The following is a 27876-nucleotide window of genomic DNA, read 5'->3' as shown; positions in this document are numbered from 1 at the left end:
GCACATTTAATATCCACAGTGCTCTGGTGAGATGATCTAATGATCAAACTACATTCAGATGAATGTCCTGGTTGCATAAAATCTCCAGGTTACCATGCTCCCGACATCTAGTAAAAGGCTGAAGAAAGGACACTGTCTGACTCCACAGAAAATAGTAACCCCTAACTAAGATGCTATTGACAACTGATACCTACTAGGTGGCTTCAGCTTCCTGTAAAAATGTGGCCCCTAATAGCATGACAATGACATCGTAGATCATCACAAACCCAATACCATGTGGTCACCACATGCTATGGTTTTTTATGCATTAAGAAATTTAAAAGGCACAAACACGGGTGGGTAAAGAAACATGGAGTAACTGTGTGGAGTGGGGTAAGGATGAAAATGATTAAAATACATATAAATTTCTCCAAGACAAAAAATGAGAATGAATAATATTGAATAAGAAAAAACAATACAATTTGAGAATAAAAATAGAGAGTAAAAAAATCAAAGTAAATAGTGACCATCAGCTGTCAGGAATGATAACATTTGAGTTCTCCTTTTTCAAACACACACATGTAATTGCATTTACATATGTCTTCATGTACATATATGTGCTTATGTTGGCCTTTAAGAGTTTACAACATTAATTTTTAACCTTTTAATTTGGCAAGTATTGTTTTGAATATAACTCGATCACATTTAAACATGTCTAAAGATATGGAAATAGCAAAAAAACCTTATCAATATATTTACAACAGTATAAAATGAATGTGTTTACTTAATAGAAGGATCACTAGTGAGATTCTTCAACTATATGTATTAAAATTAAATCACAATAGAGACTTGTGAAACTGTTGAACAATAAAAGCATGCCTTCTGAATTGTGGGCCATAAAATTTAACTAATATAACTGTGTTACAGAAATTGACAGATACTAATATACTGTCAGCCAATGATGCAATGGGTACTTAAGACATAGCACAATAATAATTAGCATATCTGTTTGATTCAAAAACAATATCTGGGCTGGGAATAGTGACAGATGTCATCAAGTGGGACTCCAGGATAGTCTCTCAACCTGCAGCTTCCAACAAATCAGGTTGGGGTCAGGTCTCTGGCTGATTCTTCCTACTATGAAAATTCACCCTGTGCAGGAGCCTTTTCCTGAAAGAGAAAGATCATTTTGGAAGTCTGAATTCACCCACCTTCCAGAGACTGTCCTATCATTTGCAGACTGGGTGCCTGAAGAAAAGCAACTCACCTAAGCAGATTGAATGCATCTGTGAAGCTGGCTGGTGGATGGCGACTCAGATGCCAGTAGGATGTACAACATTCATATAGCTACAAAGTTGACAGCAATCCCAAGATGAAGGCTGAATGTTCACAGCTCTCATACCCTATGAGGATAGCACGATGATGTCACAGGAAGGAACCATGACAGAGATGCCGAGGGACTTTACATCACCTTTGGAAAAAAATAAGCAGGAATAAATTTTTAACTGAGTAGTGAGCATCACAGAAGGGCAGGCTAGAAGTGTAATGTCCCTCTTCTCTCCTGTGGTGTCAGAAGTTTAGAGTCCCAGTAGTAGTACCAGGCAGTGATTATACTCTTGGGAGCAGGGACTAAAGGCAAAGTGTGAAGTTACAAGTGCACTGTACTTTGGGGATGCATCGTTATGAAAATGTCTCTAACATTTGAAGAGACTAGAAATTTTACTGGACCTCACATATAGAGTTAAATTGAGATCACTTAAGATTTAATACTGCTATTCAACTATATGCTTAGACTTTGTGATTAACCTGCATTTAAGAGAACAACATAACAACCAACCTTACTTGCTTGGGATATAATCAGATTTTACAACCTAAGTTAATGCATAACATTACTCCTAAAATATGTAATCTTCCATGCACTGACACAAGAGTAATGCTGGTGCAGATGTTTGTTATAGCAATAAGTGATTAAAACAGCTAGTTTGAAATCAACCTAATGAAACAAATATACACAATACATGTTGGAAGTGATACAAATATAGGTTGATATATCTATGTCCAGTGATATTGCAGTACTGTTTCTTATCTGAGTCAGTTGATAGCAGTTGGTATCAGTGTCTCAATCCCTTGTCAAAATTCTTTTAAATATTTCAGTAAATTATCCCTCATTGCTCATTCATGTGAAGCTTCTATGCTGTTCAATAAATCCAGAGCAAAGAGCACTGATTGAACTAAGAGGTGAGTCTTTATCCTCATACCCACACAACTCAGCCCCTAGGCTTTGGGCCCAGGGGCACAACCCTGCACCCCTACACCCCCACGCATTGCAGTCCCAGTTTCAGGCCAGTCTATAGGCAGACCTCCTATAGACAGGTCATACTACCACCATCCCCCATCAGACCCTGTATTCCAAGCCTCACCTTCCCCAAATCACACCCGCCCTCTAAGACTGCAACTGTTACCTGAGACAGAGCCTGCCAACACCTGATTGGACTAAGGTGAACCCTTGTCTAGGTGAAGCCCAGGGGCACAACCCTGTGTTGCTACACCATCACCCATTGCAGACCCAGTTTTAGGTCAGTAGGCAGGCAGACTTTCTTAAGTCAGGTCAGACTAAACTGCAGAATGATCAGACTACTACCAGTCAGCACCAGACTCTGTAACCCACAAGACACACACCCTCCCAACCTCAAAATTGAAAAGATTGCAACTACTCCCTGAGACAGAGCCCACAAGCACCAATTGGACTTAAAACTGCTCCCTGAGACAAAGAGTTCATCAGCACCTACTAGACCAAGAGCTCCCACTGGAGCAAGAGTATCAATCAGACCAGGAGAGCCTCCCTCAGACACAGACAACACTTGCACCAAGTGGATAAAGAGAAGTGTTGAAGCCAGTGCAATAATACAGTAAGCAACAACAACAACAAAAACAGTATAGTTCCATCAGAACCTGCATCAGCAAGACCTGAACATCCCACCACAGAAAAACAGAACAAATCAACCTTAACAATGACCTTAAGAAGATGACAGAGATCTTTAAAGAGGAAGTGAAAAAATCCCTTAAGGATGTCGAGGAAATATGAGGGAAACCATTAAAAATTTGAAAACTGAAGTCCAGACAATACAGAAGATTCAGACTGAGGGAATGCTGGAAGTGAAAAATCTGAGTTAACAAACAGGAACTACAGATGCATGCATAACCAACAGAATTCAACAGATGTAAAAGAAGATCTCTAGCATTTTAGATATGATAGAGGAAATAGATTCATCAGTCAAAGAGAACACTAAAACCAACAATGTCATGACCCAAAATGTCCAGGAAATATAGGAAACCATGAAAAGACCAAACCTAAGAATAGCAGGGATGGAAGAAGGAGAAGAATACCAGCTTAAAGGCACAGAAAATACATTCAACAAAATCATAGAAAAAATACTTTCCCAGCCTAAAGAAGGAAATGCCTATAAAGATACAAAATAGTTTATAGAACAGCAAATAGACTGGATCCCAAAAAATTCCCCTCACCACATAATAATCAAAACACTAAACATAGAGAACAAAGAAAAAAAATATTAAGAGCTGTAAAGGAAAAAGGCCAAGTAACATATAAAGAAGACCCATAAGAATAACACTTGACTTCTCAATGGACACTATAAAATCCAGAAAGTCCTGGATGGATGTTATGCAAATACTAAGAGACCATTCATGCCAACACAGACTATTATACCCAGGAAAAACTCTCACACAACATAGAGAGAGTAAATAAAATATTCCATGACAAACCCAGATTTAAACAATATCTCTCTACAAACCCAGTCCTACAGAAAGACATTGAAGAAAAAATCTAACCTAAGAAAGTTAGTTATACCCACAAAACCACAGGAAATAAATAGTCCCATATGAACAAATACTAAAGAAGGGAAACATACAAGACTACCACCAAAAATAAAAGGAATTAACATCTGGTCATTAATATCCATTAATACCAATGGTCTCAATTCACCTATAAAAAGACACAGGCTAACAAAATGGATACCAAAACAAGATTCATCCATTTACTACATACAAGAAACACATTTCAACTTCAAAGACAGATACTACCACAGAATAAAAAGATAGGAAAAGACTTTTCCAATCAAATGGATTTAAGAAACAAGCTGGTGTAGCTATCATAACATCTATTAAAATAGACTTCAAAATAAAATCAATTGAAAGAGATCGGGAAGGACATTACATATTTATCACAGGGAAAATACAACAAGGTTTCTCAATTCTGAATATTTATGCTCCAAATGCAATGGCACCTACATTCATAAAAGAAACATTACTAAAGCTTAAATTGCACATCAAAACCCATACACTAGTAGTGAGAGACTTAAACCCCCCACTATCACCAATGGACAGGTCAGCTAGACAGAAACTTAACAAAGAAATAAGGGAACTAACAGACTTTATGACTTTATATCACTATAAATGTCTACAAAATATTCCACCATAACACAGAATATACCTTCTTCTCATCACGCTATGGAACCTTCCGCAAAACTGAACACATGATTTGTCACAAAGAAAATCTCAACAGATAAAAAAAATTGAAATAACCTCTTGTATCTTATCAAACCACTAAGGCTTAAATTAGATTTCCACAACAACAAAATTACAGAAAGCCTACATTGTAATAGAAAATGAATAATAGCCAAAGGGTAAAGCAAGAAATAAAGAAAAATATTAAAGATTTCCTTGAATTTAATGAAAATGAATTTACAACATACCCAAATTTATGAGACACTATGAAAGTAGTAGTAAGAGGAAAACTCACAGCACTAAATGCTCACATAAAGAAGTTGGAGAAATCTCACACTAGTGACTTAACAGCACAACAGAAAGCTCTAGAACAAAACGAAGCAAACTCACCCAGGAGAAACAACACCAGAAAATAATCAAATTGATGGCTGAAATCAATAAAATAGATACTAAAGGAACAATACAAAGAATCAATGAAACAAAGAGTTACTTCTTTGAGAAAATCAGCAAGATAAACAAACCCTTATCCAAATTAACTAAAAAGCAGAGAGAGAGAGAGCATCCAAATTAACAAAATCAGAAATGAAAAGGGAGACATAACAACAGACAACAGGAAATCCAGAGAATAATCAGATAATACTTCAAAAACCAATACTCCACAAGATTTGAAAATCTCAAAGAAATGGACAATTTTCTTTATAGGTACCCCATAACAAAGAAAAATCAAGACCAGATAAACTATTTAAATAGACCAATAACCCCTAAGAAGATAGAAATGGTAATTAAAAGTCTCACAACCAAAAAAAAATGTCCAGAAATAGAATGTGTCAGTGTAGAATTCACCAGATTTTCAAACTAGAGCTAATAACAATATATTCCACACAATAGAAGCAGAAGAAACATAATAAAATTCCATTTATGAGCCTACAGTTACTCTGATACACAAGCCAAACAAAGGTCCAACAAAGAAAGAGAATTGCAGACCAATTTCCCTCATGAAAGTTGATGCAAAAATACTTGATAAAATACTAGCTAACTGAATCAAAGAACACATCCAAAAAATTAGCCACCATGACCAAGTAGGCTTCATCCCAGGGATGCAAGGATTATTCAATATACAAAAATCTGTCAATGTAATACACCATGTAAACATACTGAAAGAAAAAAAACACAAGATCATCTCATTTGATGCTAAAAAATCCTTTGACAAAATCCACTACCCCTTCATGATAAAGATTCTAGAGAAATCAGGAATACGAGGAACATACTTAAACATAATAAAGGCAATTTACAGCATGCCAACCGCCAACACAAAATAAAATGGAGAGAAAGTCAAAATTATTCCACTAAAATCAGGAACAAGACAAGGCTGTCCAGTGTCCCCATACTTATTCAAAATAGTACTTGTAGTTCTAGCTAGAGCAATAAAAGGACAAAAGGAGATCAAGTGTATACAAATTGGAAGGGAAAAAGTCAGACTTTCATTATTTGCAGATGACATGGTAGTATACATAAATGACCCCAAAAATTAGACCAGGGAACACTTATAGCTGATAAACTCCTTCAGTACAGTGGCATGATACAAGATTAACTCAAAAAAATCAGTAGGCCTTCTATATATAAATAATAAATGGCCTAGAAAGAAATCAGAGAAACATCACACTTTATAATAGCCACAAATAATATAAAATGCCTTGCGGTAACTCCAACTAAGCAAGTGAAAGACCTGTATGATAAAACTTAAAGTCTCTGAAGAAAGAAATCAAAGAAGATATCAGAAAATGGAAAGATCTCCCATGTTCATGGATAGGTAGAATTAACATAGTAAAAATGACAATCTTACCAAAAGCAATCCACAGATTCAATGCAATCCCCACCAAAATCCCAATACAAATCTCCACAGACTTGGAAAGAATAATACTTAACTTTATACGAAAAAAAAAAAACTAGGATTGCTAAAAAGTTCTGTATAATAAAGCAACCCCTGGAGGCAGCATGATCCCTGACCTCAAGCTCTACTATAGAGCTACAGTAATAAAAACAGCTTGGTACTGACATAAAAACCAACACATGGACCAATGGAATTAAACTGAAATCCCTGACAATAATCCACAAATCTATGAACAAAATATTTTTGACAAAGAAGCCAAAACTGTACCATGGTAAAAAGAAAGCATCTTCAACAAATGGTGCTGGCATAACTGGATGTCAACATGCAGAAGAATGCAAATAGATCCATATCTGTCACCATGTGCAAGTCTCAAGTGCAAATGGATCAAAGACGTCAACATAAGTCCAGGAGCACTGAAACTGATAGAAGAGTAAGAAGGAAGTAGTCCTCTACTTCCAATGCATTGGCACATGAGACCCCTTCCTAAATATAGCACAAGTAGCACAGACACTGAGAGCAACAATTAATAAAGGGACCTCCTGAAACCGAGATGCTTTTTTAGAGCAAAGGACATGGTCAACAGGACAAAAGGACAGCCTACAGAATGGGAAAAGATCTTCACCAACTCCACATCTGACACAGGGCTGTTCTCCGAATTCTATAAAGAATTCAAAAAGCTAGACTTCAAAATAGGCCCTTGAACAGCAAGGTGAGATCAGAGGTTTTGAGATCTCCCAAGAGCAAATTCTTGGTGAGGACCATTTCACTGATTTAAATGTACAAACTACCTTGGGCAAGCATATATATTTTCTGTGCCATACAGCAGCTTTAAATTGGCTTCTTCAAGGGGTAAATGTCTAATTTCTGGGGATTGGAACCTTAAATCTGGTAAACCAAATTTTGAGATGGGTTGAATGCATAGTGCCAGAAAGACAGAAAGGAAGGCTGAACTTGTATGTGGCAAATGTAGCAGTGAATCTTTGTGGTCGAGATCTGTTACAATAGTGAAATACCCAGATGAAAATTCCTCCAATCTCAAAAGTGAGATATAGACCAATTCATGTTTTGGAGAATAATGATAATATACTATAAAAAAAATCAACCATCAAACATTCAGGCTGTACAGAAACAGAGCACAACTGCTATTAATCTCTCAGAAGTACCAATGGCCCTATGTTAAATATGGCTTACTGATAAAATTATCTGTGTTGGACAATAGCCTATAATAGAAGAGAAACTACAAGCTTTAGAACAGCTGGTTCAGGAACAGTAAAATGTTCAACACATTGAAGAACCTTCCAGCCTTTGGAATTCTGTATTTGTTATTAAAAAGAAATATGGTAAACGCAAATGCTGACAAATCTGAAAGCCATAAATAAAGTAATCCAGCCTCTGGTCTCATACAGAATGGGATGTCCTTGCCCTCTCTGTTACCCCCCAAAATGGAATATTACAGTTATTGACTGAAAACATTGTTTCATCACCAAACCTCTACAAGAAAAGGATAGAGAAAATGTTTCCTTTTCACTACCTACTTATAATTATTCCCAGACAGTCAAGAGATATCAACGGAAAGTCCTCCCACAGGGAATGTTAAATAGCCCTACCCTATGTCAATATTTTGTGCAAAAAAACCATTGGAAATAATTCATGCAAAATTTCCACAATCTATAATACACCATCATGTGTATATTTATTAGCTAATCCAATGTTAGTTACTTTAGTAAACATGTTTGAAGAAGTGAAAATTTTTGCTTAACTGGGGATAAATTGCTCCTGAAAACTACAAAGAAGAAATATCTACTAATTCTTTAGGATAAGATAGATGCACAAAAAATTAGACCGCAAAACGTACAACTCAGAAGAGATAGATTACAAACTCTTAATGATTTTCAAAAATTGTTAGGAAGCATGACCAATTTTTAAACCATCATTGGTATGTGTAAAGATGACTACTAAATTTTGCCAGTACCCTAAATAGAAACAAGGATTTAAACAGTCCAACAGAATTATAAACTGAAGTGGGAAGGAATTGGCTCTAAGAAAAGAAAATATGACAGGCACATGTGGATAATGTGAATCCAGAACTTAACTGAATTCTGGTCATACACCCCTTCCAACACTCCCCCACAGGGATTTTTATGCAGAGGGAAGATATTATATTGGAATGGATATTTTTACCATATAAATCAAGAAAGAAGTTAAAGGCCTCTGTAGAAAACATCCCTGATTTGATTCTAAAAGGTAAATTAAGACTTCATCAGTTGACACAAATGGACCCATCTGAAATTGTAGTACCTTTAATTAATGAGGAAAATATCTATTCATGGAAAGATAATGAGTACTGGTAAACAGCCTGCAGTAACTTATAGGGAGAGATCTACAACTGTTATCCCAAAAGTAAGAGAATGAGTCCTTTCTTAAGGTGTACAACAAAAACTTATTTCTGGAGCCCCCACATGCTATAAGAATACAAATAAACCAGGAAAGGCAGAATAAAGTTAGGCAATATATTTGAGCTGGAGAGAGAGAAGAAGGAAGGAAATTGGGGAAGATGTTGTGAGCAACCAACAAAGGAGCAACAAGATGACAGCAGACTGGTAATGTCACAGCTATGTGTCAACATATACATAATAGGAATGGATTAAATTAAGTTGAAAGTACTAGCTAATATAATTTGCCCCTCTGTGTGTTTATTTGGGTCCAAGTGGCTGTGGGACTGGGTGGGACACAGGAAAACTCCCGGCTACAGAACAATACATGGAGGAGGTAATGGAGCAGCCATTGTATGTTGCAGGGATGAAATTGTGATTCTTTCAACAGCATATCATGGTACTGCTGATCATGACCTGGAAGACATTCAAGTGGCAGGTGGTGCCAATAATTTGAGTGTAAAAAATGAGCATACATATAATCATTCTGGAACTGCTTCAACCCCAAAGATTCCATTTTGTAGGTCCCTCCTGAAGAGAGAATGATGAAGGTGCTGGCATCCATTATGTACATTAGAATCAAACCTGTGGATGTTATGAGCATTCTCTATATTAAATGACTGGATAGTAGAAAATAAGAGAAATTTCCTAGAATCCTTGTTATACTTTGTAAAACGATAATTAGTCTTATTGCCAGACTTCAGAAGACCATTTTGTGATTTGACTCAATTTTCTTTAAATGATGATCAGACTATTGGTCTGGTTACAATGAATAATGACAAAATAATGTTTCCTGAGGGAAAGGAGGACAGTGTTAGCTAGAATGAGGCCAGAGAAATGGGGAAAGCAGAGGGTTTGCGACAATCAAAACACTAAGTATTAAAATGCTTGAAGGAATCTTGTTACTGTGTAAGAAAATAAAAAAGAGAAAATAAACACAAAAACCAAACAGATAAAAATTTATACAAAGAGAATGTAGCAAATGCTGAAAACAGAAACTCTACATACTAGTAATCAAACAGTCTATATTAAACATGTCTCTACACACACAAACACACACACACACAAAGATTATCCTCCTATTCTCAGCAATCCTTCATTACCATTAACTCTTATGTATCAGAGAAGAAAAAATCTTTTACAAAAAAAGGAGACCGTTACAAAAAAAAAAAACCACAACTGATCAAAATACAAGAACAAGTGGTTTTGTGGTGCCAAGCCTGAATTGATCCATCTATAATTTCTGCACTCAGGTCTCAGGGAACATTGCCATAGAAAAGCAGGAAGACTATAAGTATCAGTGGAACACATATTGGCTGTGAGAATGCATCTCCTAGAAATGTCAGGAAAGCAATACCCTTGAAGTCTCAACAGGACTGGATAAACAAGGCCTAAATATCACACCAACAGAATACTAACATGGAAGGGGAATTATCCCTAGGCTCCTTTAATCCCAGTTTTAAGAAAACTAAACAAGGAAGTTAGCTTTTGAAATCATCCAGTAAAAATCACAGAAGCTTTGACATGCAAACCTGCATCACATACCCTATGACAGGCTATGATTAATTAATTAATATGTGCAAAATAAATTTGTATATACCAATTCCAGGCTTGGTATATTTCCTGCCATCATTGCCTGGTCAAAATAGATAGCTGTTTCTGACCAGCATTATCGGTGAGCACATTGGTTAATATGTATCAGAGGGCACACAGCCACAATCACCTAAGTTTGCCTTGGTGAGTCTGTAGTGTGAAAAAAGTGATGACCTGGAGGACCGCAACATGGCTAACATCCTATAGGAATAAGAATTTGGGCAGCATTTGGTATCAGATATTCAGTAGAACTTTTGGACCAATATCATCTGCAGGTGTGTAAGGAACTGCAAGAAGAAGCTATAAAAAACCCAAGTTCAGTGGCAGAAGTGCTACATTGATCTTGAAGTACAGATTGAGAAACTGCTCAGGAAATCAGGAGAAGCAGGCAACTGAGGCTTTCACGAGATATTCAGAAGAGAAGAAAAAGGAACTAGTGAGTCTGTTGCACAAAGGGAGGCTTATAGGAGGTGGAAAAGGAAGACATATATCCTAGAGTTCTCTGGATGCAGCAGTTAACTATGGAGAGGATGGAGGAATGGAACCAAGAGTGATCAGATAAGCTCTCTCTGCTATAGCATGAGTGACCTCAAGGGATCAGGAATGATATGATGGTAAAATTGACCAGAAATTCCAAGAGAAACTTGTAGCTTGCTCAGTTCCTGATGACTGAAGAAAAGGAAGCTTCAAATAAAACCAAAGGAAAAATCATAATTGGACAAAGAAAAACATGATCCTAAGTGCAAGAAAAAGCAGCTAAATTAACACATTCAAAGTCAAAAGACAGTGAATACACTATTTTATGGTTGCATGGCCATCCCAAACACCACCACCTATAACAGTGGACAATGAGGATCTAAATTACACCCACTGTACAAATGAGAACAATACCACTCCTTATTTCTCAAAATCAGAGTTCTTATAAAGATTTTCATAATATGGTCAAATAAAAAAATATCAGCCCTGTAAATGGTCTTGCTGAAGCAAATATTACTGGATGATACAAAATTAATCCTATAATGGATGTTGTCGATGAAATTCTAAACGATCTTATTAAATAAGAAACATAGAGTTTAATGCAGAGTTAAAAGCCCAAAAGATCAGAGCATTACTGGAGCCTTTAGCTTACCATTCACTGCCGTCCTTCCCCTGAAAAAGAGACATTTTCTGTGTGATCCGTCTTTTTATTGTCTTTTGATTCCAGCTTCTCATTGGTTTTAAATCCAACCATATGATTTCCTCATCATTGTCTGGTGTTACTCACTGTTACTCTAAGGGGGGCATTTATAGTCAAAACCCACAGTGACTGGCAAAACTTTATGAACACTTCTATCTTTCTCACTCTGTTCTAACTATGGAATTATTCTTATGCCTTCTCTCTCAGTTCCAAGGTTCTGTTCCTACATCAGATTCCCATTGCTAGACATGAGCAATTACACAGGCCTCTCTTTGCTGGATCTGTTGCTCAGACTGAAACATGAAGTACTCACCTGGATTCTTGCCTCAGAAGGGATATGAGTTCATTGGGTAGATCTAGAATTATTAATAAATAGTGCCATATGAGAGTTAGCTCAGGCCTGAGGTAGAGCTCTTGTGACTCAGTGACCTCACCTCCCTCCAGAACTGCAATTTTCATTTCATCTGCAGTAGCAACGACAGTGTTGGCTTTGGGGGACAAAATAATTCATGAAACTTTTTCCAGTTGCTAATTAACAAAGATACTTGAGAGTTTCCTGTGAATATCTCCAAAGAGACAAGGTGTTTTGAAGATGCATTGAGATTTTGTGATGCCTGAATGCTGACGACCATGGTTCCACTGAAGGTGATAAAAACTCTGAGGTGAGATTTGTGTGTACATTAGAGAAGTGTCTATGTCCCATTGGATCCAGGCTTTTCTAATTTCTTTCAACAGAAATCAACTTGGTTTTCTTTATTTAGCTTATAACATTTAATATTTAGGTGAGCATTTTATTCATGCTAATGTGGTTATGTCAAAACTACACACTATTATCTCCTTTCCAATTCCTTTCTTATCTCACATCAGTATTCTCTCCAAATCTCATGTGCTTCATTAAGAAAAGAGGAAATAAAGAAGAAAAGAAAGGAAGGAAAGGAGAAAGGAAGGAAAGCAGTGTCTATACTTAGTGATGCCTATATGCTAGAGCAGGGGCATTTATGAAAGCAACGTTAGCCTCTCTCTCTGAAAGACTTAAGTTATCTGGCATTTCCTCTTTCTGAACCATAAATTCTCATCAGTTCTTTGGCTAGGATTTCGACTTCCTAACACATCTACTCTGCTTGGATTTTGTCTTCTAAATCTTGTGTAGGTTTTGTGTGAAGTGTTCTAGAGAGTAAATTCACATGTGTAAGTGCCCTGGTTTAGTCTAGACAAGATCTATTTCCTTGAAATCATCTACCACCTCTTATTCATATATTCTTTCTGCCTCATCATCAATTTTGATCTCCTAATCTTGGGCAAAAGAGCTGTCCTATAGATGCCCCATTTTTAGAAGGACCCTCCAGAGCCTCTTATTCTCAGCACCTTGAATGATGGTGGGGTTCTCTGTTAATCACCATAAGTGCAAAACAAATTTTCTCTGATGAGAGTTGAGGGATAGACCTAAGTCCCAGAATAAAAATAGATGTAAAATGAATCTAAAAGGTCTTATAATAAAAATCCCAGAGCCAGATATTGAGGTGAGAACTGAAAAAAACAGAGAACAGAAGAGCCAGCCTTAGCTTATCTCTATGAAATCCTCAGCCTCAAGAGAGTCAGTTTCTGTTTCCTCATGCCTTATAGAACTTTTCTGCCCAACATCACTTCCTGGGATTAAAGACGTGTGTGCTTCCCAGTACTGGCATTAAAGGTGTGTTTCAGTACTACCTGACTCTGTTTCCAGTGTGGCCTTGAACTCAACGAGATCTAGAAGCATATTTGCTTCACAAGTTATAGGATTTGGTGTATGTGCCACTACTGGCTGACCTCTAAATCTAATCTAGTGGCTGGCTTTTTCCACTATTAATCCCCAACTAATGATCCCCAATTAAGCTTTATTGGGGTATACGATATATCATCACAAATAAGAGTTTAGAGACCATTTTATTGCTCTGTCAACTTAGCTGAATATTAGTATTATGTTCTTCCCCAGGATCTCTATACTCTCTAGACTCACATTCTTGTGCATTGATGGTGACAGGCAACTGTGTCATCTTGTGAACTGGGTCTTCAATTGAGTCATGAATCATTATAATACACAATGATGTTTATGACAGTACTACACAGGACTTGCTGTTGGTATTGCTCTCATGGTTCATATTTACATAATTATTTTATTACCTCTAGCAGTGTGAAAACCATCCAATATAGACGGATTTTCCACCTTGATTTCTCCATGTGCTGTAACAAAGTATATTGCATCATTATTGACAGAATCTATCCATCTAGGGATAAAAGCCCAACATATTACAGGCTAATGACATTGTTCTTGGATGTCTTCAATGTACTTCTGATTTTCAACACCTGACCTGCAAAATTTTAGAGTATGTGGAAGGGTTACATAGAGACTCAAATCTGATGAAAACACCTAAAGATTTGGGAGCAAAAGGGAAAAGATGATGTCCCAATTAATTGGAGATAATTAAAACACTTAGTAAAATATAGTACAAATTAATTTTAACATTAATAGCATGAAAATAATCTGAGAAAATGAAAAATATTGACCTTGTGAAACAACCATTTTTTAATTCAATGAATTTTTTTTACTTTTGAAATTTAAACATAATTGCATCATTTCCACTTCATATTCCTACCTCTAACACTTCCCTATAAACCACATCTTGCCATTCAAATTAATGGATTCTATTGTTTAAATATAAGACCTTACCCAAATCATACTCAAGCACACATGCATACATGTCCTCCTTATGTAAATACAACGTGCTTAGTCCATGGTGTTACTCATCTCTATACAATTTCAGCGCCAATGATTTGGTATTTGATGACCAATTGGGAGGCTTTTCCCTGGGTAAGACTATTTCTCCCAATCTCAGCATTCCTTAGTTGTCTATAGTTCTCTGTCTATTGATAAGGCCTCTTGAGATTCAGCCCTTCCATGTTAGCATGTCTATCAATATCTTGTTATTGTTCAGGTCTTGTTTAGGAAGCCACACTGATGAGACTTCATGGTTTAGCCTCTCTGACATTTGTAGGACATGAATTCTCACAGCAAACTTCCTGTTCCTCTGGCTCTTGTAAGCTGTTCAACCTCTCATTCACTATGATACCTGAGTCTGTAGTGCATTTGTGTTTAGATGTATCAGACGAGGCTGAGCACCACAAGGTCATTTGTTCTCAGCAAAGTGTTCTGCTGTAGCTCTCTGCAATGGTTTCCATCTGTTGCAAGGCACATTTCTTTGGCAAGGGATGAGACCAGTACTTATCTCTGGTTTAAGGATAAATATTTGCAATCCTATTAGGTATCCTGCTGGTTTAGCAAAGTGAAAATAGGGGATTCTTCTCTAAAATTCAAAGTTCACTAGTTCTGTGTAGTGGGCTTTGTTTTATAGCCTTAGTCATTTTTCCTTTCCTTAAGGAAAAACGTTTCCAAATTTTTATGTAGACATTATAGGAATATGTAAATATAAATGTATGAATGTACAGACACATATATACATATGTAATAAAATTTTCTTTCTATCAATGACTTCCAGAAAGTTGTGTTGCTTTTAAGAAAATGTATACAAAGAGATAATTATATTAAGGGTATGAAGCCCGTCATAATAAATGAGAGAATTATATTAAGTGAATAGAGTCATACAAAAAAGTTTTAGACCTGTTATTGTGTCTCATACTTTTTCCAAGCACTAAAGAGACAAGGCAGGTAGATCTCTGAGTTCTGGATCATTTTGTTCTATGTAGTGATTTCCAGGACAGGCATCACTATGAATAAAGACTCTGTTCCCCAAAAAATAAACACTCAATCTAACAAATAAATAAATTAAAAGGAAATAAATAATACAGACAAGAAAAAAAAGAACAAGAAGGAAAAGCAGTTACACTAATTCTCTTGTTTATGGTTCATAAAATTATGGATGCATATACACTGAATAAAGACATGAGAAAATCTGTCAAGGGAAAGAAAGGGGATAGACAGAATGAACAAGAAAATGGAAGCTGAAGAGCATGAGGGAAATATACTTACTGTAATATATTTTTGTATGAAAATCCCCATTGTGTCACTTTTTCATGGCCAATGAACATTCACAGTAAAAATCAATACAAGATAAAATCATTTTTGATGCCTCATCTCAGCAATTGTCCTGTGGTGAGGGCTGTTTATGCCTTGACTAATTTACTTGTTATGACAAGAACTTTTGTCTCTCATTCTCCACCATTTTCTCTATTTTTAAAATGTCACCACTGAGTCTGAGATGTGACTCAGTTGGGAGACTGCTACCCTAGCATACAGGAATCCCTGCATTTGAATTCTCACACCTCAAATCAATATGGCGCTTTCTTAGAAAATTGGGAATCAATCTCCTCAAAGATCCAGCTATACCACTCCTGGGCATATACCCAAGAAATGCTCAATCATACCACAAGAGCACTTGCTCAGCTATGTTCATATCAGCATTGTTTGTAATAGCCAAAACCTGGAAACAACCTAGATGCCCTTCAACTGAAGAATGGATAAAAAAATTGTGGCCCACAGAAATCCACAAAGATACCCCCACAAAAGACTGTTGGCAATGGTCGAGAGACAGCTGGGACTGACCTACTCTGGTGATGGGATGGCCGAACACCCTAATAGTTGTGCCATAAACCCCATCCAAGGACTGAGGAATCTGGATGCAGACATCCACAGCTAGGCCCCTGGTGGAGCGCTGGGAGTCTAATTAGTGAGAAAGAGGAGGGTTTATATGAGCGAGAATTGTTGAAACCAAGGTTGGATAAAGCACAGGGACAAATAACCAAATGAATGGAAACACATGAACTATGAACCAAAGGCTGAGGGGCCCCCAACTGGATCAGGCCCTCTGAATAGGTGAGACAGTTGATTGGCTTGATCTGTTTGGGGGCATCTAGGCAGTAGTACCAGGTCCTGTGCTCATTGCATGAGTTGGCTGTTTGAAACCTGGGACTTATGCAGGGATGCTTGGCTCAATCTCAGAGGAGGGGACTGGACCTGCCTGGACTGAGTCTATCAGGTCGATCCCAGTCCTCGAAGGAGACCTTGATCTGGAGGAGGTGGGAATGGGGGGTGGGCTGGGGGGAAGGGGAGGGGGGCAGGAAGGGAGAGAACAAGGGCATCTGTGGCTATTATGTAGAACTGAATAGTATTGTAAAATAAATAAAAAAAATAAAAAGCAAAAAAAAAGAATTCTCACACCTCATAAACAGGTGTATTGACACGTTCTTGTAGTCCTATAGCAGTCAGAAGTTAGAGGCAAGATATCCAGGGTCATCCTCTGCTATATAGCATAGTTCAGGTCAACCTTGACTACACGAGACTCTGTCAAAAACCAAGTAAGAAATAAAGAATGGAAGGAATAAAAAGAAAAAGAAAAAAATCTGTTTTTGAGAGTATATTGCCTACTTTTTGAAGCTCTTTCTTAAGTATGGGTCCCATTATTTCCTGTCACTGTGAAATGCTCCCAAGTCTCTTAGCAAACTCTGATTTTTTTCCTAGTTCTTCACTGTAGTATTTCCTATTTTTCATGGCCACTAAAGTAGGTATTTGGCTATACTGCAGAGTTTATAGTTGTTAACCAAGTCCCTTCCTTTTTTTCCCCAAACATAGTAGACAATGGTAGCCTTATGTCTGCCCAGTCTTTCAGAATCAAAATGAACAGTTGTAGATCTGGATGTCCCTGATCTCTTGATTTTCCTTGTACATCCTCTTTAGCATTTGCAACTGACTTGTGACTAGCCTGGATCACTATTTGCAGATAGTGGAAAGTTCACAAGTACAGTCTAGTAGTCTAGTACTAGATGGGCCATTTACCATGTATAATCTGAAGAGGACATTAGGAACATGGCCACTCTCTCTCTCTCTTTCCTTGTTTCCTATAAGGCATGGGGGTGCACAGGTTTCCTCTTCCCTCACAATGTAGTGTCTCAACACAGTCCTGTAAATAAATGGGAGCAAATTCCTTTCTATTGAAAATTATAATATATATGTTGCACCATGGTATAGTGGTAATCATTTTATTTCTGTAACTATCAATTTTCAAAACAGAATTTTTTTTCAAATTAGCTTAGCAAAATTAGGTCTTTTTCAATAATTTGAATTCTCTTTCTTATAAATTTACAGCTTGAGATTGTTTAAAAAGACTGATTTAGAAACATATACAGGTAACATAGAATGACATTGTACATATTAAATATTTAATAATGGTGAGCTAGAGATAAAGGCACTTGCTGCCAAACCTGAAAACTTTGTTTGACCACAAAGACCCACATTGGAGAAGTAGAGAATCAGCTTCTGTCAGTTGTCTTATGACCTCCACATAAACACCATGTAACTGTTCTTCCCCAAGAACACAAAATAAATGAATAAATTCATAATAAAGTATAGTAAATAATATGGTACCATCTCTATTATTCGCAGTTGTTTATATAGTATTATACACAATAAATTTATCTTTATATTCAGTTGATGAAGTATATCAAGAGCATGACTTATGATAGACAGAGCTTAGGGGTGAATTAATAAATAAGAAACTAGTCCTGCTAACTTGTTTATAATTTCAAGACTAATATATATAATCCTATTTCAATATTTGATTTTGAATTATGTCACATATTTTCAAATGTTCCAAAATGGTTCAAACAGGCCAGCATCACAGCAGATGTTCTGTCATCTGGAACATCTCTCTGCCCCTCTTCTGTGATGTTCCCTGAGCCAGAGATGAAGGACCTGTGATGTAGATCTATACACTGTAGCTGGGCTCCACACAAACTTTTGATCTCCATATTGGTTCAATTTTTTTTGTGTGGTTGTTGTTGTTGTCATTGTTTTTTGTGTGATGATCCCATTTGAGTTAAAGGAAAGATTTTTTGGTGAAGGCTATTAGTTACATTTATGTATGGCTCTAAGGATGTGACCTATAAGGGACTATGCTGGCTGAACAAAGTGATTGATGTTGTATGGCAAAACATTTCCTGGCTACATGCACCACACCTGACTACTTACCCCAGATAGGGATCCCAGAACAGACCGAACTATGGATATCACTATAGTCCAGATTGGTGAATTTTGAGGTTTATTGTGGTTACTTACAGGAATATGTATGAAGGGTTATTTAGAATAGCAGAAATGATTCAAAATCACATTTGTCATAGGAGTCCAACTCAGCATGTGAAACAACTCACAAAAGCTTGAAATCTGGAGTTCACTTCACAGCCTTCAGACAGCTCAGTGGGTTAGAGAGTGTTCTTTGTGAGTGAATCAGCTGGTCTAATCCTCATCTCTTCAGCTCAACTATTTGTGCTTTTTCCAATTAGTTTGTCTTGTCCTTAGGGGTCTCCTTTGAAGATGGGCTTATCTGAGAAAAACTCCAAGCTTTTATTGTTTACTCTAGAAAAAGGGGATCTTGTGAATCACATTAGTATTAGGGACTCGCTGAAATAATATTGAGTCTTTTAGCTTCCTGCTTGTGGTAGTTTGAATAAAAATCAGCATCATAGTCTCATACGTAGTGGTAGGAGGAGGAGGCACGGCCTTGTTGGAGGAAGTGTGTCATTGGGGGTGGAATTTGGGGTTTCATATGATCCAGTCAGACCCCGTGTATCTCTCTCTCATCCTGCTGCCTGTTAATCTGGATGTAGAATTCTTGGCTCCTTCTCCAGTACCATGTCTATTTGCACACCTCAATGCTTCCCACTGTAATCAGAGAGCACTGAATTTCTGAGACTGTAAGCCAGCCCCAACAATTTTGTTTCCTTTTCAGAGTCACTGTGGTCATGGTTATCTTCAGAGCAAGAATAATCAACCTAAGGGACTGCTTGATGAGATTCCCTGCTAGATATAAGTTTTCAAGCACAGAGGAAATCAATACACAACATCATGAGTAGATTCTCATTCACAGTTCATGACTTCAGTAGCCCAGATATTATGCAGCACATATCCAATAAGGTTCCAGGAGTTTCAGAGTGCATGCCAAATAATATCTATTTTTGAGGTCAACACTGCTAATACCAATGATATGCCTCAAGGGAAAAATGCTATGGCAGTTAAAAGAGAAACTGTGTTGGGATGCATTCAGTAGCATAGGTTATCCAGTTCATACAGTGTTATTCATCATCATGATCGTCTATGAATGACTCCCAAAGTCCAGAGGCTAAAATTCAGAAAGCTGTGGGCTACAGAACTTTAAGTGGCACTATGTTGCCCACATTGTGTACTCTTTCTTAACAGACTCAAATCCTTACTGTAAGTCCCTCCCACCACACTACTTGCCAGGCCCCTCCCCTGAGACTCCAAATTCCAGGTTCTTCCCACAGAACACTTTAACTGACTTATAAGCTGTACCTTGCCTTCACCCTACTGAGTAAAATGTTCCACTTATGCACTTGAAATTCAACCAGTCTCTACCCTGGAAAGCTTCACCCTGAAAAGTCCCACTCCCATGCCACACCCCAAGAAATAATATAAACCCTGACTTCTGCTCAGTTCTCTGCTGCCTCTCACTCAGGCAGAGGAAGCCAACCTCCTGGTTTTTTCCTTCTGAATACATATCCTTTTTTTTTTTTTTTTTTTTTTGGTTTTTCGAGACAGGGTTTCTCTGTGTAGCTTTGCGCCTTTCCTGGAACTCGCTTTGGAGACCAGGCTGGCCTTGATCTCACAGAGATACGCCTGGCTCTGCCTCCCGAGTGCTGGGATTAAAGGCGTGCGCCACCACCGCCCGGCATCTGAATACATATCTTGAGTGAGGTTTGTTGTGTGTGTAACTTTTTGATACCCATTGGCTCCGAACTGCCAGAATACCTTTAAATCTGAGTTGCATATGAACACAATGCAACTCAGAGATAGTCTTTTCTAGTGCCTGCATATCCCCAAAGTGCCTAAGCTGCGCTGGACCCTATCCCTCATCTCCAGTCCACCTGCAACAGATTAACCTCCTGGCTCATGGATTACTCAGCACCCCATCCAATAGCAGCAATTAGGTAAGATTCTCCTTTGGTCAGTGTCAACATTTCCCGAGTTTGAGGAATATGTAGTTGAGTCTCCAGCACCCCTCTGGTATTCTTGGAGGTGGAGGTACCAATTGTCATGGACTTTGAGGCTACATCTAGCCCTCTTTTCCTGACCCTATCCCCCACCCTCTGCACTTGGAGTTGCTATCCTGCAATTTCTTTAGGCCAAACCAGGCTATTGTGACCCTTCCTTTTCTCTTATTCCACCTCCCCTTCAAAGCTTCTTATAATCACAAAGTTCGTCTAGGCCCCTGTGGATTTTGAGACCTCATTCCCAACCCTTTCCTGTGGATGAGTCCCCCCTCCTAGAGCTCAGTTTTTCTCTTTGCCATCTGGCCTCTAGGAAAGCCTTGGTACCAGGTACTGAATCTTACCAGTGGATAAGTCACTGACCCCATTGAGTGTGGTGATGACATACTGAATGGTCCTTGTTTAGTGCTCTGAGTCTTGGGGATGCCCACTACTACAGACTCTAGTAACATTTTTCTTCTCTGTAATCTATGGAAATGAGTAATCAAAATCCTCTCATTCCCTCTTGGGATGCTTTTTTAAAAATACCCAGCTTCTCCACCTGACCCGGAAGCTGAAGGGCCCCAAGTTTATGTATTTGCAGCCAAATCTGTCTCAATACCCCTTTGATAATAATTCTAAAGGGCTGCCTAATGGTACCTTAGGTCCTAATAATATTTGTGACCTTTACAAATACTGTGAATGATCAGGGAAATGAAAAGAGATTTCTCTATTCCTTATCTCTTTTTTCTTTGCTCCAAGACCTGTTTGTTTTTGTCTAGTCTCTCCCCCAACACAGTTTGGATATCCTGTCTTTTAAGGCACTATGGATGGATCTGTTCATTTATTGGAAATTGGGAGCCAGGAATCAGATTAAACAGCAGAGGGTAAAGCAAAGCAGTAGGCTAATGCCAAGGTGCACAGAGCACATATCCTTCACACACTCTCTTTACTTACTGGTACATCTCTCTGCTCCCTCCTGAATCATCCTCTGTCTGCATCCCTGACTCAAAAATTTCTTACCTCCAAGCCTTCTCTGTTCTCAGCTTACTAGATTCAGTATTACCAAGGTCAAAATATGTTTTTATTATAGTAGCATCGCACTGTTGCTTTATGCTGCCTCACTTGAATTAAAATCCATCTCTGGAGTTTGTGTATGGTTCTCACGACTCTAAACAAGTATGCTTTTTTTAAAGTTTCTTCCAAAATCTCTTTCCCATATCAGGCAGGAAAGCAAAACAAAATAAAGGGACAGACTATTCCCAATAGAGACTATTGTTACTCATCTCATACTCTATTGATTTTCATTTAATCCTGAAACTTTTGCTAAGGCATAAATCTTATTTCAAGATTTGTAAAAATATTGTGTAAATCTTCTGTACCTCAAATTTGTAAGCACATTGGGTATGATTAAAACCTTGCAAAATCAGTATCAAAAGGGTTAATTTAGAACTCATAACACTGGGTTGATGGTTAAGAATCCATATGTAAGTAATCTTAAAGGAAGCGTGTGGATTGCTGCCACCTTACCTGCTCTGCCCCCATTGATATGGAGGTAACCACGTGGCTATCAACCATCTGTGCTAGGGAAAGGGTGGATTTTGTCCTGTGACCTCACTTTCATCTTGATCAAAATGACCACATGACATGGGCCAACCAAGGAAAAAATAACTCCTTTTAGCAGTGTGGACCAAACCAGATAATTCTCCCACTATTTCAATCACACTAAAGTAGCCTCCCCTTTATCTACCTTATACACTGTCCTTTCTCTTTTTCCCCAGCCTCTCTTGGTAACCTGTCACCCTTCTCAGGGACAGGCTATCCAAGCAGTCAGGGCTGAGGTAGTCCCAAACCAGAACCTTGAAAGGAACCACAATACCCCAGGGGGCATTCTGCCTCAGGATCCATTTGTAAATTGCCTCCTTGATGGTCTTCACAAGGCCACCCATAAAGGGGTAAATTATGGAAAATCCAAGAGGTCATCCAGGTCAAACATAAAAACCCCTCTCTACTCCTAGACTGCCTCACAAAGAACCTCCATAATATACTACTCTGATCCTAAGTCCCCAGACATAAAACAACTCCTTTGAAATGCTGCCTCTCCCAGAGTTTTGCTGTTATTACTGCCAAACTTAAACATCCAGTGAGAGGACACATGACACCACAGGCAGAAATATTTACCATAGCCTTTAAAGTGTACCATAGGATACATGAAAAATCTTAAAAACAAAAATAACTGATGCTAGTGAAGGCCTTGTGACTGGCTTTAGCAACTTCCATACTATCTGGACCCCTTCTGATTCCCTGTCAAATGCACTCAGGAAAGTCAATGAGCCCAAGTCTGTCTGAACCCTTGCAAACCATCTTGGCCATGTCTAAAGTGTCATCAAGAAGGGAATAGGGTTGTTTGCGGTCATCTTATTCCTTATGGCATGGGGACATCAAGCCCAGATAGCCTGTCAGCTGACCTCCTTGATCTGGCTATGGACAATAGAGGGGCCAGGTTCTCTTGGCCTGATCACTGCAATCCCTGACTGGGAGCCTCAGTGGACATCCAGTGTCAGGGCAATCTACCTCTCTTCTTTTGATCACTCCCTGGGCTAAGTACTTAATTTGAAGGGGTTCTAGGGAGCACATCTTGTTACACTATTGTCAGAGTAGGGTGACAGCTTTACTAGCTTCACCAAACGTCACCAAATATATCTCACAGGCTCAATATCCATATTTCTTCATAGCCTCAGGGGAATGAAAACTCTTTTCTCTGGACCCTTAAGAAAGAATCTTCTGCACAACACTTCTTCCTTTGTTAACTCCCCATACTCCCAGTTAGAAATTCCTCTCACCATACTAGGTCCTCATCACATAGAAAGGAACACCTCTCCACTGTGATTTGAGACATTTCTTTCTGACAAAAATCTCAGTCCACCTGGGGATGCCCTGGATTTTAAAATTCTTGTTACCACAACACTTAGCACCCTGTTCCCTCACAGCTCCTCTGTTTCTTTAGTAACTTAATTCCTCATCTACCCTAGGACCTGCCTACATACTGCTGATTATGAAATCTTTTCCTTGAAACTACCTGTTCTCTCTCTCCTAGTGCCATCTTGTTCCTATATGTTGTGATTTTCCTTGCCTAGGAAAAGGAGCTTCTTGCAAATCCCACAGCTTCCTTAAGTACATTTGGGACTCTGGGACTTGTTCCTCCTGTCTCTTAGCTGCATGCTAGAGGTCTCATAGCTTCTCTGTGCTGTCCTGGATTCTCTCTTGCTGCTCAGCTGACAATTGGAGCTGATAGAAACTCCCTCCAGCAGAGTTTGCTTTGTGAGCCTTCCTCATTTTCTGCACAGACTTGGAATTTATTAAACCCTCATTGTGTTACTGCAAACAGCTGGGTCTCAGTGCATTTCAATGGCCTAAATTGGCAAGCTCAATTTTCAATGGAGGCAACTTCTGCCACTGGACAAATAAATGATCTGACAATCTTTTGTAGCTAAACTTATTATCTCTTCCTCGATTTCTTTCTAACTACACCTATCTAGCATAGCTCTTATATATGGAGGCCACCTACCTCTAATCAATAACCTATCATAACAGAGCATGGAAGTTGTTCTATATCAGGCTGTCAAAGACCAATTCAGTTCCCTCTAACTCCCCTATCCATCTCTTCACTGGGACTTACCATGATGCCTCTTTTTTCTATTTTTGTATAATTCCTCTCCTGAAAACAAAAATCATGAAAATGGGGTTTTTGAAGAAAACAAAAAAACAAAAAAAACCAAAACTCTTGTTTAATAAGGTATTAAAGCTGCACCTCCATGTACTCATACAAGATATACCTCATACTCTTATTCAAACTTTGTAATATAAGAGTCACCTAGGTGGTTTTAGTTTTAAAATTATATGAAGGGTTCATGAAGAGAAACTGAGACTTGGCGTTGTGTTAGAGGACTGGAGTTTCTAAAACGATACTAAGAGAGGATATTGGTAAAAGCTACAGTAACTTCTGAGTCTAAGAAAGGGTGTGAAATTCTGAGGATACAAAAGCTTAAGAAAATTCTAAAGATATAATAACGTGCTTTAAGGCATGCAAATGAAATTTCTGAACATATTAAAAAAGTGATGTAAGTCAATGAAAAATATATCAGATTTCTTTCCCCCTCTATGCTATTTCTATATTAAGTTTTCATATGTTGAGGAAACCTTTACTTAATTATTCTACTAGACCATTAGTGTGGTGGGGTATGAAGACTGCTCACCCACAGGCTGTTAAAAGGAGAGACTTATCCTTACAACACCTGTCTTACTATGTTTGTTTTCTCTATAATCAAGCTAGAGATTACTGCAGACTTCGGCAAGAGACGTATGGAGGCTTCTCTTATTGGTGCTGTAGGAGAAATAATGTGTATTCAGATTTCTACCTCTTATGCCAAATGACCAAACTTGTATATTCTAATTAATATTCAATGGCATGCCAGAGGGGAAATGAACATCACTGCTAAACTTTACTATAATATCACTGCTAAACTTTACTATAATATTTATCACAGCCACCCAGGTACAATCAGAGTACAGATGATACATACACATCTGATCTGACTCTCTCAGAATCTAGGTATAGTCATGGTAGAAGCTCTTCAATGGTCCTTACATCTTTAATATCCCCCTTTTTACATGATGTTGATACCACCTACCTGCCATAACATCTCTTATTTCAGACCATAACTTCTGCATATCAGTTGCTAAATAATTCTCTGCCTGACTGCTTTAAAGAATATTGGTAGAGTGGCCCTTCTGGGTCTTAGTCACAGCCACCATTTGTGGCTCTCTTAACTCACCTTTCATGAATTGGTTTAAGCCAAATATCACTACCATCCTTTATCTCTCCCACACCTCTCTTTGGTAACACAGACTGTTTTAACTCCTCTGGAATTGTCTTTGTTGGCATGCTGGATTTCAGAGACTGCAATAATACCTTAACCCTTAGTACTACCACCAAACCCCTAAGTCTAGTCATTAACAATGCTTTGATTCTCTCCAGCCTTCAGTTTTTTTTTCTACCCGCTTGGGGTTTGGGACTTCTTTCCTGGTGTTTCTTTTTCCAAAACTACAGGGTGGCACCTGTTCAAGAGCCCTTTCCAGTTCCCATCACTGGGTTTATAGTAGCATGGCATGACAGAGGAGAAGTTCAGGCAGGTCTTGCCCTCTCTAGCAGAGCTGTGTAAAATCACTGACATTGCCACTCTAGAGAGTAAAAAGCCTAATCACTGGACATGATTTTCCACCAATTTCCAACTTAGAAATCTTCATGTGAAAAGTTCCAACCTCTCCACAAAAACTCTATATAAGCCCTACCATCTGATCAGTTATCTGTGGTTTCTTCTTGAGCAGAGGCTACCCTCTTGACATTTTCCCTCCCAATATAACTCTTCTGTGAGGTGTGTTGTGTGGTGTGACTTTGTGGTATTCTTTGGCTACTGACCATCAGAATACATTTCTATCCAGGGTTTAATTCTTGTATTCACAATCTTGTGAGGCATCAGGCACCAAATCTAGTGACACTTGTGTACCGCCTGTATCTTATTATCCACTTACCTTAATATCCTTCTTCAACATGATTCTAGCCAAGATGCTATTCAACAATCACATCTTAGGTAACCATGGACTTACCAGTCTCTGTTTCAAACAAAAAGCAACTTCACCACCCACAGCTTCAAACTCCTCCATATTCAATGGCATAATGCTCACTTCTCTCAGTATGGGCTTCCAAGATGTCATAATGACAACATTCTGAAATTATATCCTACTGTCTCCATGGGACACAGACACCGTGGATTCACCCTGATTACAGACGGCTTTGCTAGCTACCAAGATCCAGGAGGAATCACAGATATAATGTGATACACTAGGAAGCATAAGAGAGACACCATGTTCTCCACACTTTCAAAATTACCAGGAAGCCAAAATACCAAGGTAATTAAAACTTACACAGAACCCTGTGCTCAACTTCTTATAGCTCCTAAGACTATCCATGAATTCCTTCACATTATTGTTTTTTGAGATTATGTCTCAGGAGACCAGCTGGGCAACTCCTGACTGACATCATTAGTGATCATTTCTAGTAGCACCTCAGGACATTTAAAGTCACAGACTCATCTACAAATAATCTCTGGTCCCCAGATAGAGGCTGTCAGTTGACTTGTAGGAGAAATGATGATCACTTCCCTTTGAAGAGTTGATTTCATTTAATCAATCTCTCTCTCTCTCTCTCTCTCTCTCTCTCTCTCTCTCTCTCTCTCTCTCCCTCTCTCTCCCTCTCCCTCTCCCTCTCCCTCTCTCTCTCCCTCTCCCTCTCCCTCTCCTCACTCTCTCTCTCACTCTCTCCTCTCTCTCACTGTGTTTTTATATGAGGGGAATAGATGTGAAGTCTGCTCTTCACATATCTGATTAACCTTTAAAAAATGCCCCTCAGTGAGAACTTTTGGGGAAAGTGAGAAACATGGTGCTGAGGAAATTCCCAGCAACCTACAAGGATGACCACAGATTAGACTACAAGCCATACTGGAGAGGGTGCTTGAATTGGCCTACCCTGGTTATCATATTGGTGAATACCCTTACTGTCATCATAGAGCCTTCATCCATTAACTGATGGAAGCAGATGCACAGACCCACAACCAAGCACCAGGTTGACACTTGGGAGTCCATTGGAAGAGAGAGAAGAGGGACATTATGAGCAAGGGGAGTCCAGATCATGATAGGGAAGTCTTCAGAAACAACTGAACCAAGCTGATAGGAACTTATGACTTTAGCAGGGGAACCAATAAATAAATAAAGAAAAATAAATAAATAAATAAATAAATAAATAAAGAAAGAAAGAAAGAAAGAAAGGAAGGAAGGAAGGAAGAAAGAAATAGAGAGCAAACAAGGAGCAGAACTAATGGTCTCATAATGGCTACATTCAAGCTCACAAATTTTAAGGTATCTTCAAAGTTGGCTTGATGAATTTCAGGAGGCCAAGAAAAGTTGCACAGAGCCACTCCTGAAAAGTATGTACCATACCAGCTTGAAGAGAACTGCAAAAATGAAAAAGGTTTACCTGGCATGCTACTGTTAACAAATGAAGGTCAGTGACCTTCAGAGTTATCCCTAATCTCCAGGGTGTCTGGGTGACACATTCTCAACATTTTTTTAAAAAGTTACCATACATTACCTTCTGTGGAATCCAACTGCATGGCTACAGTTCCTAGGCTTAA

General features: G+C 38.4%; 1 long non-coding RNA gene across 1 annotated transcript; it reads right to left on the bottom strand.

Moving 5' to 3' along the window:
- Positions 1-969: 969 nt before the first annotated feature.
- LOC119087297 lies at positions 970-26371 on the bottom strand. The gene is made up of 3 exons (XR_005090720.1): positions 26294-26371; positions 1247-1450; positions 970-1149 (listed from the first exon to the last, which is right to left on the bottom strand). It is a non-coding gene; the product is annotated as an uncharacterized LOC119087297 (long non-coding RNA).
- Positions 26372-27876: the final 1505 nt, after the last annotated feature.

This window comes from Peromyscus leucopus, chromosome 1, assembly GCF_004664715.2.
Source record: "Peromyscus leucopus breed LL Stock chromosome 1, UCI_PerLeu_2.1, whole genome shotgun sequence".
NCBI classification, from domain to species: domain Eukaryota; kingdom Metazoa; phylum Chordata; class Mammalia; order Rodentia; family Cricetidae; genus Peromyscus; species Peromyscus leucopus.
Note: the sequence above shows the minus strand (reverse complement) of the source record. Positions and strands in the feature narration are given on the sequence as shown.